This window comes from Polypterus senegalus, chromosome 5, assembly GCF_016835505.1.
Source record: "Polypterus senegalus isolate Bchr_013 chromosome 5, ASM1683550v1, whole genome shotgun sequence".
Lineage (NCBI taxonomy): Eukaryota > Metazoa > Chordata > Cladistia > Polypteriformes > Polypteridae > Polypterus > Polypterus senegalus.
In genome coordinates, this window is record NC_053158.1 from 196,447,031 (window position 1) to 196,461,678 (window position 14,648).

The 14,648-nt window shown below is 41.4% G+C and overlaps 1 protein-coding gene across 2 annotated transcripts in view; it reads right to left on the minus strand.

Annotated features, from left to right (window-relative positions):
• Window positions 1–14,648, minus strand: part of myo3a (myosin IIIA) — a 390,102-nt gene that overhangs the window by 220,748 nt on the left and 154,706 nt on the right. Inside the window, exon 1 of one of the 2 annotated variants that reach the window (XM_039753915.1) lies at window positions 12,576–12,689. The exons of the other annotated variant lie outside the window; for it this stretch is intronic. The gene's annotated coding sequence lies outside the window, so the exon portion shown is untranslated. Of the gene's footprint in view, window positions 1–12,575; window positions 12,690–14,648 lie in introns of those variants that run through there. 2 annotated transcript variants of the gene reach the window in all.

A 14,648-nucleotide genomic window follows, 5' to 3' on the forward strand; every position in this document is an offset into this window, starting at 1 on the left:
CTATTCAAATAACAATAACGCACATAGTACTCATCTCTGCACCTCGAAACATTAAATATGGCACTATTAAATGTTAGAGCTTTAACTAACAAAACGTTTTTATCAACGATCTTATTAGTGATAAAAAATAGATCTTATTGCACTAAATGAAACATGGCTGAATTCAGATGCGCGTCAGTTTTAATCGAATCTGCCTCCGGATTACAGTTTTACTCATTCAAACCGCCAGGGAAAAGGGGGCGGATTGGCTAACATTTACTCGAGCGATTAAAATGTAAAGATGTCAGTTTTGGTAAGTTCAAGTCCTTTGAGTATCTCGCCGTTGTTATTCATGGAGATTCTCAAGTTCTAATACTATCCGTGTATAGACCTCCTAAATATAGCGTCGTTTTTGAGGAATTCTCTGACTTAATGTCAATTTTAATTACTAATATGACACACTCCTAATAGTTGGCGACTTTAATTTTCATATAGATAATCAGTGTGATCTAAAAGTAAAAGAATTTATGAACCTCCTGGATTCTTTTGATTTGAGACAACTCATAAATCAGCCTACACATAAAGCAGGTCATACATTAGACTTAGTGATTACTAAAGGACTGAAAGTTGATATAAAACAGATCATTGATATTGGTCTATCAGACCATTTTCTTCTACTTTTAATATAGAAATAATGATAAAAACACTCATGAGAAGCATATTGTTAAAAACGCTTCTTTGATTCGCAGCAGCTTTAAAACTTACAAACATTTTAAGCAATCAGTCCGTTTATAGTGCCAGCTATAATAGCGAGGACAATGTAAATAGTAAGGTGGAAAGATTTAATTCTAAAGTGAGAGCTGCTGTTGACATAGTTGCACCTGAAAAGACAGTGAAAAAATCTTCTAGCATTGGTATACCATGGAAGACCCAAAGAGTGTCTGATTTAAAGAGAACATGCCGTAGAGCTGAGCGTCAATGGAGGAAGACTAAACTTACTATCCACCACGAAATATTAAAAGTCAAAATAACAGAATACAATAACACTGTCCGTCTTGAGAGACGCTGCTATTTCTCTAAGATTATAAATAACAATGCTAGTAATCCTAGAGTCTTATTTTCAACAATTGATCGCCTACTAAACCCAGGTAGCTCAAAGGAATGCCTCCTAAGTGCTTCCAGTGAAACCTGTGAGGCTGTCGCTGTATTTTCAATCAAAAATTAATGATATTAGAAATAACATAGTATATCTCCCCAACACTAAGGATCCCCTAAACCCCAACATCCTGTTATAAACAAATTAAACTCTTTCACTAGGATAGATTTACCTGATTTACAAAAATAATATCTCAATTAAAACCCTCCACCTCGTCCTTGACCCGATACCAACAAGGTTTTTCAAAGAAGTATCAGGCGTGCTAATTGATAATGTTCTTGACATAGTAAATTCGTCACTAGATACTGGGGTCTTCCCAGACTGTCTTAAGACTGCTGTAGTTAAACCCCTACTTAAGAAACATAATCTTGACCCCTCGCTCTTGAAAATTTTAGACCCATCTCTAACCTGCCCTTCTTAAGTAAAGTTCTAGAGAAGGCAGTCATTATGCAGTTAAATGACCACCTAAATAAACATGCTATTCTTGATAAATTTCAGTCAGGTTTTAGAACAAATCACAGCACAGAAACTGCACTCGTTAAAGTAGTAAATGACTTGCGGGTAAATGCAGACAGAGGCCATTTATCTGTTCTCATCCTCTTAGATCTGAGTGCTGCATTTGACACCATTGATCACAACATTCTTAGAAATCGCCTTAGTCAATGGGTGGGCCTCTCTGGCAGTGTCTTAAATTGGTTTGAATCCTACCTGACAGGGAGAAAATATTTTGTTAGTTGTGGGAATTACAACTCGAAGACACATGATATCCAATATGGTGTTCCACAAGGCTCTATCCTGGGTCCGCTGTTATTCTCAATCTACATGCTTCCGTTAGGTCAGATTATCTCAGGGCACAACGTGAGCTACCACAGCTATGCTGATGACACACAGCTGTACTTATCAATAGCACCTGATGACCCGATTCTATTGATTCACTAACACAATGTCTGACTAGTATCTCAGAATGGATGAATAGTAATTTTCTCAAGTTAAATAAAGAAAACTGAAATTTTAGTGATCAGCAATAATGGATACAATGAGGCTATTAGAAATAAACTGGATACATTAGGATTAAAAGTCAAGACGGAGGTAAAAAGCTTAGGGGTGATTGTTGACTGTAATCTGAATTTTAAATCACATATTAATCAGATCATTAGGACAGCATTTTTCACTTAAGAAACATAAGTAAAGTTAGACCTCTTATATCACTGAAAGATGCTGAGAAATTAGTTCACGCGTTTGTTTTCAGTCGACTAGATTACTGTAGCACTCCTCTCAGGACTACCCAAAAAGATATAAATCGTTTGCAACTAGTGCAGAATGCAGCTGCTAGAATCCTAACTAGGAAAAGAAAATCAGAACACATCACTCCAGTTTTGATGTCACTACACTGGTTACCTGTGTCATTCAGAATTGACTTTAAAATTCTGCTTATGGTTTATAAAGCCTTAAATAATCTCGCCCCATCTTATATATCGGAATGTCTGACACCTTATATTCCAAATCGTAACCTCAGATCCTCAAATGAGTGTCTCCTTAGAATTCCAAGAACAAAACTTAAAAGAAGTGGTGAGGCGGCCTTCTGCTGTTATGCACCTAAAATCTGGAATAGCCTGCCAATAGGAATTCGCCAGGCTGATACAGTAGAGCACTTTAAAACACTGCTGAAAACACATTACTTTAACATGGCCTTTTTATAACTTCATTTTAATCGTAATTTAACTTAATCCTGATACTCTGTATGTTCAATTCATCATAACAACTATTCATGGTGGCTCTAAAATCGGTACTGACCCCTACTCTCTTTTCTGTTTCTTTTTCCGGTTTCTTTGTGGTGGTGGCCTGCGCCACCTCCACCTACTCAAAGCTTCATGATGCTCCAACAATGATGGACGGATTAAAAGGAAGAAGTCTACGTGACCATCATCATCATCAAGCCCTTCCGTGAGAACCCTAAATCCAAAGAGGACTGTTTCATTTATGTTAGGTAGAATGCCCAGAGGGACTGGGCGGTCTCATGGTCTGGAATCCCTACAGATTTTATTTTTCTCCAGCCGTCTGGAGTTTTTTTGTTTTTTCTGTCCCCTGGCCATTGAACCTTACTCTTATTCGATGTTAATGTTGATTTATTTTTTATAATTATGTCTTTCATTTTTCTATTCTTTAATATGTAAAGCACTTTGAGCTGCTGTTTGTATGAAAATGTGCTATATAAATAAATGTTGTTGTTGTTGTTGATAAATTAAATGCTACTGATGTACACTATTAATTATATGACACTACAAATTACCTTAATTTACTGACATCTGAAGGAAATTTACGAGGTGTACTCATTCTGATATCTTAGTTACTGTATGACAAATTGGGTAATCATTTCACAATTAGCTAATTATAAACTACAGACACTATATTAGGGTGGTAGACTCAGGAGACTTTCCAGATGTTCATTATATTAACAATGAGGCAGTGCAAACCAAATGCTAAAAAGAGATGTTTCTCTGTGGGTATATAATCATTAAGAACATATCCACCTAACGAACCAAGTTAAACATTATAAGTATGCCCAGATTAAGAACAACAACATTTATTTATATAGCACATTTTCATACAAACAGTAGCTCAAAGTGCTTTACATAATAAAGAATAGAAAAATAAAAGACACAATAAGAAAACAAAATAAATCAACATTAATTAACATCGAATAAGAGTAAGGTCCAATGGCCAGGGGGGACAGAAAAAACAAAAAAACTCCAGACGGCTGGAGAAAAAATAAAATCTGTAGGGATTCCAGACCATAAGACCACCCAGTCCCCTCTGGGCATTCTACCTAACATAAATGAAACAGTCCTCTTTGGATTTAGGGTTCTCACGGAAGGACTTGATGATGGTGATGGTCACGTAGACTTCTGTCTTTTAATCCATCCATCATTGTTGGAGAATCATGAAGCTTTAAGTAGGTGGAGGTGGCGCAGGCCACCACCACAAAGAAACCAGAAAAAGAAACAGAAAAAGAGAGTAGGAGAAAATTCAGAAAGGAACACACATTTTTTTTTCTGAACTGTAAATTTTGTACTACGCAAATGACCATAATGACAGATCTATTTATTGGTCTCAAAATTAGAGACAGATCAGTCATGTGACAAGCTACAGAGAGAGAGAGAGAGAGGGAGATGGTCAATTACCATAGCTGATAACTCAACAGGGCGGCACGGTGGCGCAGTGGTAGCGCTGCTGCCTCGCAGTTAGGAGACCCGGGTTCGCTTCCCGGGTCCTCCCTGCATGGAGTTGCATGTTCTCCCGTGTCTGCGTGGGTTTCCTCCGAGGCGCTCCGGTTTCCTCCCACAATCCAAAGACATGCAGGTTAGGTGGATTGGCGATTCTGAATTGGCCCCAGTGTGTGCTTGGTGTGTGGGTGTGTTTGTGTGTGTCCTGCAGTGGGTTGGCACCCTGCCCAGGATTGGTTCCTGCCTTGTGCCCTGTGTTGGCTGGGATTGGCTCCAGCAGACCCCCGTGACCCTGTATTCGGATTCAGCGGGTTAGAAAATGGATGGATGGATAACTCAACATGAAAAAGCGGCATCTGTTGGAATTCTATGATGTACCATTCAGGATCTGAGAGTATAACCAGTCTGAAATGCTTGCACAGGTACTGAATCACATACAGAAACTATGATTTAATGGGAAATGCACTGAATATTCATTACACAGGTATAAATGTCACAATTACAGTAGGTACAATGCACTGTATAATTCGATGCACTCTTAAATCACACATCACAGTAGTAGTAAGACTGAATAGCCACTGTACATGTGGGCTGTCAGGTTTCCACCACCCCTGGCTGCTGTTTAAATTCACATTTTACGTCTCTTTTGTTCATTTTTGATTCTTTGTATGCTGTTTTTGTGAATTATTCTTTGTTTTGCTCTTTGCATGTCCAATGTGTTCTATGGGTCGTCCAATGAGAGATGGGGGACACGTGCCAATCAGTGCTAGCAACTGCCTTATAAATCTCCCAGCCGAAGGACTCCCACATTTCAAGCGTGCCTGGGAGTGGTGAGTTCACTTGTTCTTTTTTTTCTGTGCTTTTTGTCAATTTCTGGATATTTTTGTCCTGTTTCTTTTTTTTTTTTTTTGACCTTGCCTTTGCAATCAGTTTTAAGACTTGCCTGATTTTGGTCGTCCTCATGTTTTTGGCCATTTCCATTTTGCCTTTTGTGTTCCATGGAGCTTCTTATTGATTGGAATACTTTTTGTGTAGAGTCAGTCTTTTATTTTGTAGTGATTAGGTTCTTGCCCTTATTATTAGCCAGGGTTTGATGGTTGGCGGCACGGTGGCGCAGTGGATAGCACTGCTGCCTCGCAGTTAGGAGACCCTTATGAGTTCCTCCCTGTGTAGAGTTTGCATGTTCTCCCCGTGTCTGCGTGGGTTTCCTGCGGGTGCTCCAGTTTCCTCCCGCAGTCCAAAGACATGCAGGTTAGGTGCATTGGCGATTCTAAATTGTCCCTAGTGTGTGCTTGGTGTGTGGGTGTGTGTGTTTGCGCACCCTGCGGTGGGCTGGCATCCTGCCCAGGGGTTTGTTTCCTGCCTTGCGCCCTGTGTTGGCTGGGATTGGCTCCAGCAGAGCCTCGTGACCCTGTAGTTAGGATGTAGCGGGTTGGATAATGGATGGATGGATGGTTTGATTGTGATATCCCCCTATAGTGGTCATTTTTGAAAGTGCTTTGGAACTCTTTAGTGCCTGGTACTCCTAGTTGATGACATGGGCTTTCCGTGTTTTTTTTACACCTGCCTTTTGTTTTTACCTCACATCCCAGAGTTATGTATGTTAAGCTAGTTTTTTTTTTTTTGTTCTTTATTTCGCCTTATAAAATTTCTTGTATTAGGAATTTGTTAAGCTTTCGCATACCCCTGGGGGGTCAGAGTGCAGGGTCAGCCATTGTACAGTTCCTCTGGAGCAAGTGCAGGTTAAGGGACTTGCTCAAGGGCCCAGCGGAGTAGGATCTCTTTTGGCAGTAACAGGGATTCAAACCAACAACGTTCCAAATAGTGGCGCAGATCCTTAACCTCAGAGCCACCACTAACACCCTTAACTCCACTAATTGATAACTCCTAATTGGCAGGGCCATCTTAACAGCATTATAGCAGTGCACTGGGGCCCCTACCTACTCAACCACTCAGCAAGTCACAGCATACATAGATTAGCATGGGGCAACTATGCTTGTGGGGCAACTGTCCAGCTTGCCCATGCCATTAAGATCGGCTGGCGTAGGTGACTGCATAAGTAAATAATGTCATGGGCTCAGTTCGCTTCCTGGCTTAAGTGCATAATGCCACTAGGGTAGGCTCTGGACCTTGCAACCTTAAACTGGAATAACTGGATCCATAATAGGTGAATGAATGCTGATTTAATCGATTAGGTGCATATAAAAAAGACAATTTCTTTAAACTATTATATGTTGTCCACTAAATACATAAGAAAATAACCGTGGTGTTTGTTTTTTAATTGTATTTATCAGATGTGGGTCCTCGAATAAGTACAACAGACACCTTATGGCCTTTTCCTCATGCTGCCTATAGACATAACACCAAAGGACGAGCTGTGCCCTTTCTGAAATCAAAGGTGTCTTCTTTGTATGGTTATCTCAGCAGAAGCTGCTTTGGCACACAGTCAGGAGCGATCATCCGACCTGTACGCTTTGACCCTGATCTGGATGTTCGCTCCCTTTCCCCAGTGCCACACACACACACCTCCGATAAGCAGCCATCGATTTGCCTGACAGCCCACACATCCACATCTATAAAGCGCTGCATTATCCCAGATACACATCTCTCATTTTCCAACATGCAATCGGCTGCCCTTGTAGTCATTAGTCATTTAAACAGAAGACTGGAAAAAAGGAGAACGCTTTGCCTTTTGAGCTTCTACTTGTTTGCATGCAGCAGCCTGGCCCCGATAATTGCTTTTGATATGATCAAGTCTAGTGAATACAGACAATCAGTCATCGGAGAGCTGATTAGGACGCTATGGGCCCTCTTTGGTAATCGACTGCTTCTACCAACGTGTCCTGAGAATCACAATGAGCAAGTCTGCAAAATGAAGGACAGGATTCAAAATGTCACTGGTGATAAGTGGTAGAAGGTTATTTATGACATGCATTTATCTGAACGACAGCTTTAGTGGGACCTCCACCCCGTTTACAATCATTTCATTTTGCCACTTTCAGCAACTGCAGTAGATCATCTGAAAAATGTTGCCCTTCAGCAAAAAAAAAAAAATGCACAGAAGTGAGTAAATCTGATACATCAATATTATCTTCAAATTATTATTATTACTCTTATATATATTGATTTCATATAAGGTACGACCATTGGGGGTTCCACTAAGACCCCAAACCTCAGACACAGTAGTATTGGACCAACCATAATTGCCATTAGCCCAACTCTCTCTTTTTTTTTTTTTCTCCTGCTCTTCCTTTGAGTGTTTGGACTTGTGGAAGCTATAATATATAATACAATCCTACAATATATGTATTACTAATGTACTGCTATAAGCAATTGACTACTATAAGTGTGTGTTTGTAAGCAAGAATATTTAAAGCAGGGTGACAACAACTGTTAACAAAAGAATGTTTTGTAATTTCCTAAAAACAACCGTTAGCAAAAGACTGTTCTTTGTCTAGGAATAAAAATAAAAATGTGATGACATAGAAAAAAAGCTTGCAAAAAGAAGAAACACTGAACCACTTGTAAAAATATTTTAGAAAAAGGCACAGAGAGGTAAAAAAAACTGCAGATGGAGAGGTTAGAGTCTTTCTGACTTGCAAGCAGAAAGCTCCATACTCGCTACTCAACTATTTATCCATCCATCTTCTAACCCGCTGAATCCAAATACAGGGTCACGGGGGTCTGCTGGAGCCAATCCCAGCCAACACAGGGCACAAGGCAGGAATCAATCCTGGGCAGGGTGCCAACCCACCGCAGGACACACACAAACACACCAAGGCCAATTTAGAATCGCCAATCCACCTAACCAGCATGTCTTTGGACTGTGGGAGGAAACCCACGAACACGGGAGAACATGCAAACTCCACGCAGGGAGGACCCGGGAAGCGAACCCGGGTCTCCTAACTGCGAGGCAGCAGCGCTACCACTGTGCCACCGTTCCACCCTCAACTATTTATTCATTTTTTTAATAATAAAAATAATAATTCTTTGCATTTATTTAGCGCTTTTCTCACTACTCACAGCGCTCAGCAATTGCAAGTTAAGGGCCTTACTCAAGGGCCCAACAGAGCAGAGTCCCTATTGGCATTTGCAAACCTTCCGATTGTAATAAACTAACATTGATTAATTGTACTCCTGTCTTCCTCTGCGTCTTTCTTCTGCAGACTCTGCTATGATGTGAGGCAGTGGGCTCCTTTTCACATAGAAAGCAAGGAGGTCCTCCCCTGACAGTGCCCTCCACCAGCACCCAGGGACCCTGACAGGGTTGCACTTCCAGACTGCAACTCCCAAGCATTCTTGTGGATGTCTAAACTGGGATGCTACCAGATGACCACTGCCACCAGCCTTATGGGGATGGAACTGATCCCAGCCTCTGACTTCTGCTGGTGCACCCATTATATTACTCTAGCCGGGCACAAAGTTATTTCTTTGGCCAGCCAGCCAACCTGTCTGCCCTTCTGCTCTGGCCAGGTAAGAAAATATCCTACTTCCCTGCTGGGATATCCTGTTCTACACACATATATATATATATATATATATATATATATATATATATATATATATATATATATATATATATATATATATATATATATATATATATATCAGCAAAAAAAGAAACGTCCTCTGACTTTCAACTGTTTTTACTTTCAGTAAACTTAATGCGTAAATATTTGTATGAACACTAAAAGAGTCAACACCATAAGACATAAACTAAAAATGTTTCACAATGTGTTCCTGAATGAAGGGAGGCTCAAAATCAAAAGTACCAGTCAGTATGTGGTGTGGCCACCAGCTGCTTGAAGTACTGCAGTGCATCTCCTCCTCATGGACTGGACCAGATTTGTCAGTTCTTGCTGTGAGATGTTACCCCACTCTTCCACCAAGGCACCTGCAAGTTTCTGGACATTTCTGGGGAGAATGGCCCTAGCCCTCACCCTGCGATCCAACAGGTCCCAGGCGTGCTCAATTCCTTGACGATAAACACGAATCCGTCCATCACCCCGGTGAGACAAAACCGTGACTCATCAGTGAAGAGCACTTTTTGCCACTCCTGTCTGGTCCAGCGAAGGTGGGTTTGTGCTCATAGGTGGCGTTGTTGCTGGTGATGTCTGGTAAGGATCTGCCTTACAACAGGCCTACAAGCCCTCAGTCCAGCCTCTCTCAGCCTATTGCGGACAGTCTGAGCACTGATGGAGGGATTGTGTGTTCCTGGTGTGACTCGGGCAGTTGTTGTGGCCATCCTGTACCTGTCACGCAGGTGTGATATTCAGATGTACCGATCCTGTGCAGGTGTTGTTACACGTGGTCTTCCACTGCGAGGATGATCAGCTGTCCTTCCTGTCTCCCTGTAGCGCTGTCTTAGGCGTCTCACAGTGCGGACATGGCAATTTATTGCCCTAGCCACATCAGCAGTCCTCATGCCTCCCTGCAGCATGCCTAATGCACGTTCACGCAGATGAGCAGGGACCCTGGGCATCTTTCTTTGGGTGTTTTTCACAGTCGGTAGACAAGTCTCTTTAGTGTCCTGCGTTTTTAGAACTGTGACCTTAAATGCCTACTTTCTGTAAGCTGTTAAGGTCTTAACGACCATTCCACAGGTGCATGTTAATTAATTGATTATGGTTAATTGAACATGCATGGAAAACATTGTTTAAACCCTTTACAATGAAGATCTGTAAAGTTATTTGGATTTTTAAAACATTATTGTTGAAATACACAGTCCTGAAAAAGAGACGTTTCTTTTTTTGCTGAGTATATATATATATACTAGCAAAATACCCGTGCTTCGCAGCGGAGAAGTAGTGTGTTAAAGGAGCAATGAAAAAGTAAAGGAAACATTTTGAAAATAACGTAACATGATTGTCAATGTAATTGTTTTGTCACTGTTGTGAGTGATGAGTGTTGTTGTCATATATATATATATATATATTTACACACACACATAAACATATATATATATATATACATATCTATACATATACACATATATACATACATATATATTTCTACATATATACACACACATATATACACACAAATACATATATATATATATACATACATACACACACACATATATAAACATATATATACATATACATACATATCTACATATATACACACACAGCTATTTCGTATCAGTGCAATACGCTGTTTGTTAAAGCAGTTGACTCCGCTCTTACGTGCAATAACAAATCAAATCATTCAGTTGTCTTTGCTCATATGTCATTTTAGAGCTGGACGCCTGGCATCTTTTTTTGGCCACAAGTTCGTTTCTGTTTGCTGTGAGGTTCTGTGTTGTGGAGATTCTCGGATGGATTGCAGGTGCTCATCAGTGAGGCGACTCCTGTGTGCTGTTTTCAAACAGGTTCGTATTTGTAGGATGTGTTGTGTTCAAGTTACATTCCGTGTTTGTCAATCGTTGTAAAGATGACAGGTTTCATTCATCGATTCGTTTCTTACTGCATCAATAAACAGCTCGTCTTCTTCTTTATCTGAGACCTGACACACTGCATGCACGGGTTTTTTTTACACTGTCTTCCTTTAGCGGGACATTGACTTTTTCCACCGTGTGCTTTGTTTGGATTTATGAATATGCTTATCAGACGCTTCATATTTTTTGCTGCCTTTTCAATTGTGTAATTCGGTTTTTGTTCAGCCTCTTTGGAACTGTTGCTTTTTATCTGTGCACTGCGTCAGTTCACGTGAGCCACTCGGTGTACATGCATCGAAGGTTCCCAGCTGTGCTGGTGCCATCTCGTGCTATGTCCATGGCTGTATTTAATGTTACCTTAGTCCTGGCACTTAAAACTTTCTCTCGCAGTTTTGCTGAGTTTGTGTCAAACACCACCCTATACATAATACAGTATATATATATATATATCCATCCATCCATTTTCTAACCCGCTGAATCCGAATACAGGGTCACGGGGGTCTGCTGGAGCCAATCCCAGCCAACACAGGGCACAAGGCAGGGTGACAACCCACCACATATATATATATATATATATATATATATATATATATATATATATATATATATATAGGTGGCGGGCGGCATGGTGGTGCAGTGAGTAGCGCTGCTGCCTCGCAGTTAGGAGACCTGGGTTCGCTCCCTAGGTCCTCCCTACTTGGAATTTGCATGTTCTCCCCCTGTTTGCATGGGTTTCCTCAGGGTGCTCCAGTTTCCTCCAACAGTCCAAAGACATGCAGGTTAGGTGGATTGGCGATCCTAAATTGTCCCTAGTATGTGCTTGGTGAGTGTGTGTGTGCGCCCTGCAGTGGGCTGGCACCCTGCCCGGGATTTGTTTCCTGCCTTGTGCCCTGTGTTGGCTGGGATTAGCTCCAGCAGACCTCCATGACCCTGTAGTTAGGATATAGCCGGTTGGATAATGACTGACTGACTATATATATATATATATATACAAGGGGGCAAAGCCTCCTGCTCACTTTTCTCACCAACCCTTTATATATATTTCAATTCAATCACAGTGCCATTGAAAATCGTTCCGTGTGCCACGCTTGGCATGCGTGCCATAGGTTGCCTATCCCTGCAGGCTTACACTATACTCTAGATGTGCTCAGAAAGGAGACTAAGAAAAGCGCTATATCACGGTAAAAAAATTATTTATGGATGTGGTGAGAGAAGACATGCAGATGGTGGGTGTAACAGAGCAAGATGCAGAAGACAGGACAATATGGAAGAAGATGATCCGCTGTGGCAACCCCTAACAGGAGCAACCGAAAGAGGAAGAAGTAATCTAATCTAAACTCTAGGGATCCTCATCTTCATTGTGTACTTGAAGCACGATCAGGCATCCAACAAACCTTACAAATGTCAGTGATCTTTAAGTGAACAAGCACTAAGAGGTGAGCCATGGCTAAGTTGAGTCCAAATCCCAACTCTTTCAAACAGTCTGGCTGACTCGTAAAGTCAAAGAGCAAAATAACATGCAGTGGTCCCTGCTGCAGGTTCTCAAAAACTGCAGACCTCTTAAAACCCGATTTCCATTCTTATTTAAACATAGTTTAACTTTTGCACAAAATAGATAGCTAGGTATACAAATTTAAACAACAAAGGAACAACATTTATTTATATAGCACGTTTTCATACAAATGATATAGCTCAAAGTGTGGATATGAATAAAGTTCAGAGACAATGAAACTGCACTATAAAATCATCAGCTGCTGCTATTATTGAGTTCTCATACCTTTCGTTATGTCCTCTTCTGTGTTCAATCTTTGGGCTTTCTCCTTGTTATTTTCTTTATTAAAAGTGAAAGTTTGTCTTCATTTTCCTTTTCCTACCCCAGAGAATGAAGTGCTTATTCCTCAGAATCAGTCATCTTAACGTCACAGATGGTTATGTGATTACTTTAAAACTCAGCTTTTACCTTCTAAAATAGTAACCAATACTTACTGCTGGTAGTTGTATCTTAGACCTTCATTGTTTGTAATTTTAAAACCCTGGACTCGTGGACGTGTCATTTTGGGGTGTAATTTGATTTTCTTTTTTTAGCACTGAGCATACGGACAACATCAATGAACAAGTGTACTTAACACTAGTATGCACTGTAAGCAATGTAAGGCTGGCATTTAAAAGTCCATAATTGTAAAATAGGCCAGCGACTGGGAGAAAATAAGCAATCGTAAAAGTTCTGCGCTCACTTCTCTTCTCAGCAAGCATCAAAACTCCAATCTAAACAGACATAAATAATCAAACAGGGGAGAATTCCAGTTGTCCAGTTGACTTGAACATGAAGAACTTGAAGAATACTTTACATGTTGTTCAAACTGCATCTATTTAATTATTATGACTACTGGTAATGGGTGGCATGGTGGTAATGCTGCTACCCCCCAGTAAGGAGACCACAGTTTGCGCTCTAGGTCCTGCCTGCATGGGGTTTGCATGTCCTCCCTTTGTCAAAATAGGTTTCTTGCAGGTTAGGTGGACTGGTGATCCCAAATTGTCTCAACTTAGGTGCTTGGTGTGTTTGTGTTCACCCTGCGATGGACTGGCACCATGTCAAGTGTTTGTTCCTGTCTTGTGCCCTATACTAGCTGGGATAGTCTCCAGAAGAACCTACCAGCTTTGGACACTTGCATTTCAGCATTTTATCCCCTTCTTCCTGGCTGATCCTATGCAGTTCCTTTTGATTGGATGAGAAGCGTCTGTAACTCATTAACCTGAAAATTTGCTTCAAAGTTTTATTTATAGTTTTCACCACATTTCAGGGATCCTTCCTGCTGCATAGAGCTTCATGGACCATGGTTAAACTCCCAGCCTGTTCATGGTGTTCATTTGTGGGGTTTACGTTTCTCCCAGTTTGCTATTTCAATTTGCAGAATTCAGAAAGTATTCAGACCCCTTCACCTTCTGCACAATTTGTTGTGTTGTAGAGTTAATTTTGAATAGACACATTTGTCTTGTCAGGGATGCCAGGGGCCATGACCCGGCTGGGACGTCATGAGGGACCGGATGTGGGTCTGTGCCCACCCTGGATCACGTGGGGGCGCCTCCTGGCGGTGACCACGAGCCCCTACAGGGTGGAGCTTCCATGCCCTGTACCCGTGGCCCCCAAAGCAACCCGGAAGGAAACCCCCACGTGATCCAGGGTGGGTGCAGACCCACATCCGGTCCTTCCCGTCGTCCCGGCCGGGTCATGGCCCCTGGCATCCCTGACAGCCTTTTCTGCCCATCAATCTGCACCCAGTGCCCCAGTGAAAACATGCTTTCAGAAAGGTTTCTAAATTTATAAAAAATCAAAAACTGAAATCTTTCATTTCTATAAGTAATTCAGACCCTTAATTCACTGCTTTGTAGAGGCCCCTTTGGCAGCAATTCCGGCTTTGAGTCTTCTTGGGTAAGTCTCCACAAGCTTTGCATGCCTGGATTTGGGCAGTGAATCCCATTTGTCCTGGCAGATCCTCTCAAGCTCCATTATTTTGGATGGGAAGCGACTGCAAACTGCCATCTTCAGGTCTCCCCACACACATTTCATGGGGTTTATGTTGGGTCTTTGGCAGGGCCACTCACAGACACTCAGAAAGTTGTCACAAAGCCACTTCAGCGTTGTCTTGACAGTATGCTTCATGGTGTGTTGAAAGGCTTTTTACACCAGTCTGACGGCATATGCACTCTGGTCTTCAACAGTCATAGTGTTTGAAGTCCTAGCCAAACCGTTCTTGTCTCATCAGACCAGAGAATCTTCTCCCTCAATGCTCCTAGAGTCCCTTCAATAGCTTTTACCCGAAAGTCTTGCCACTCTACTGCAAACATTTGA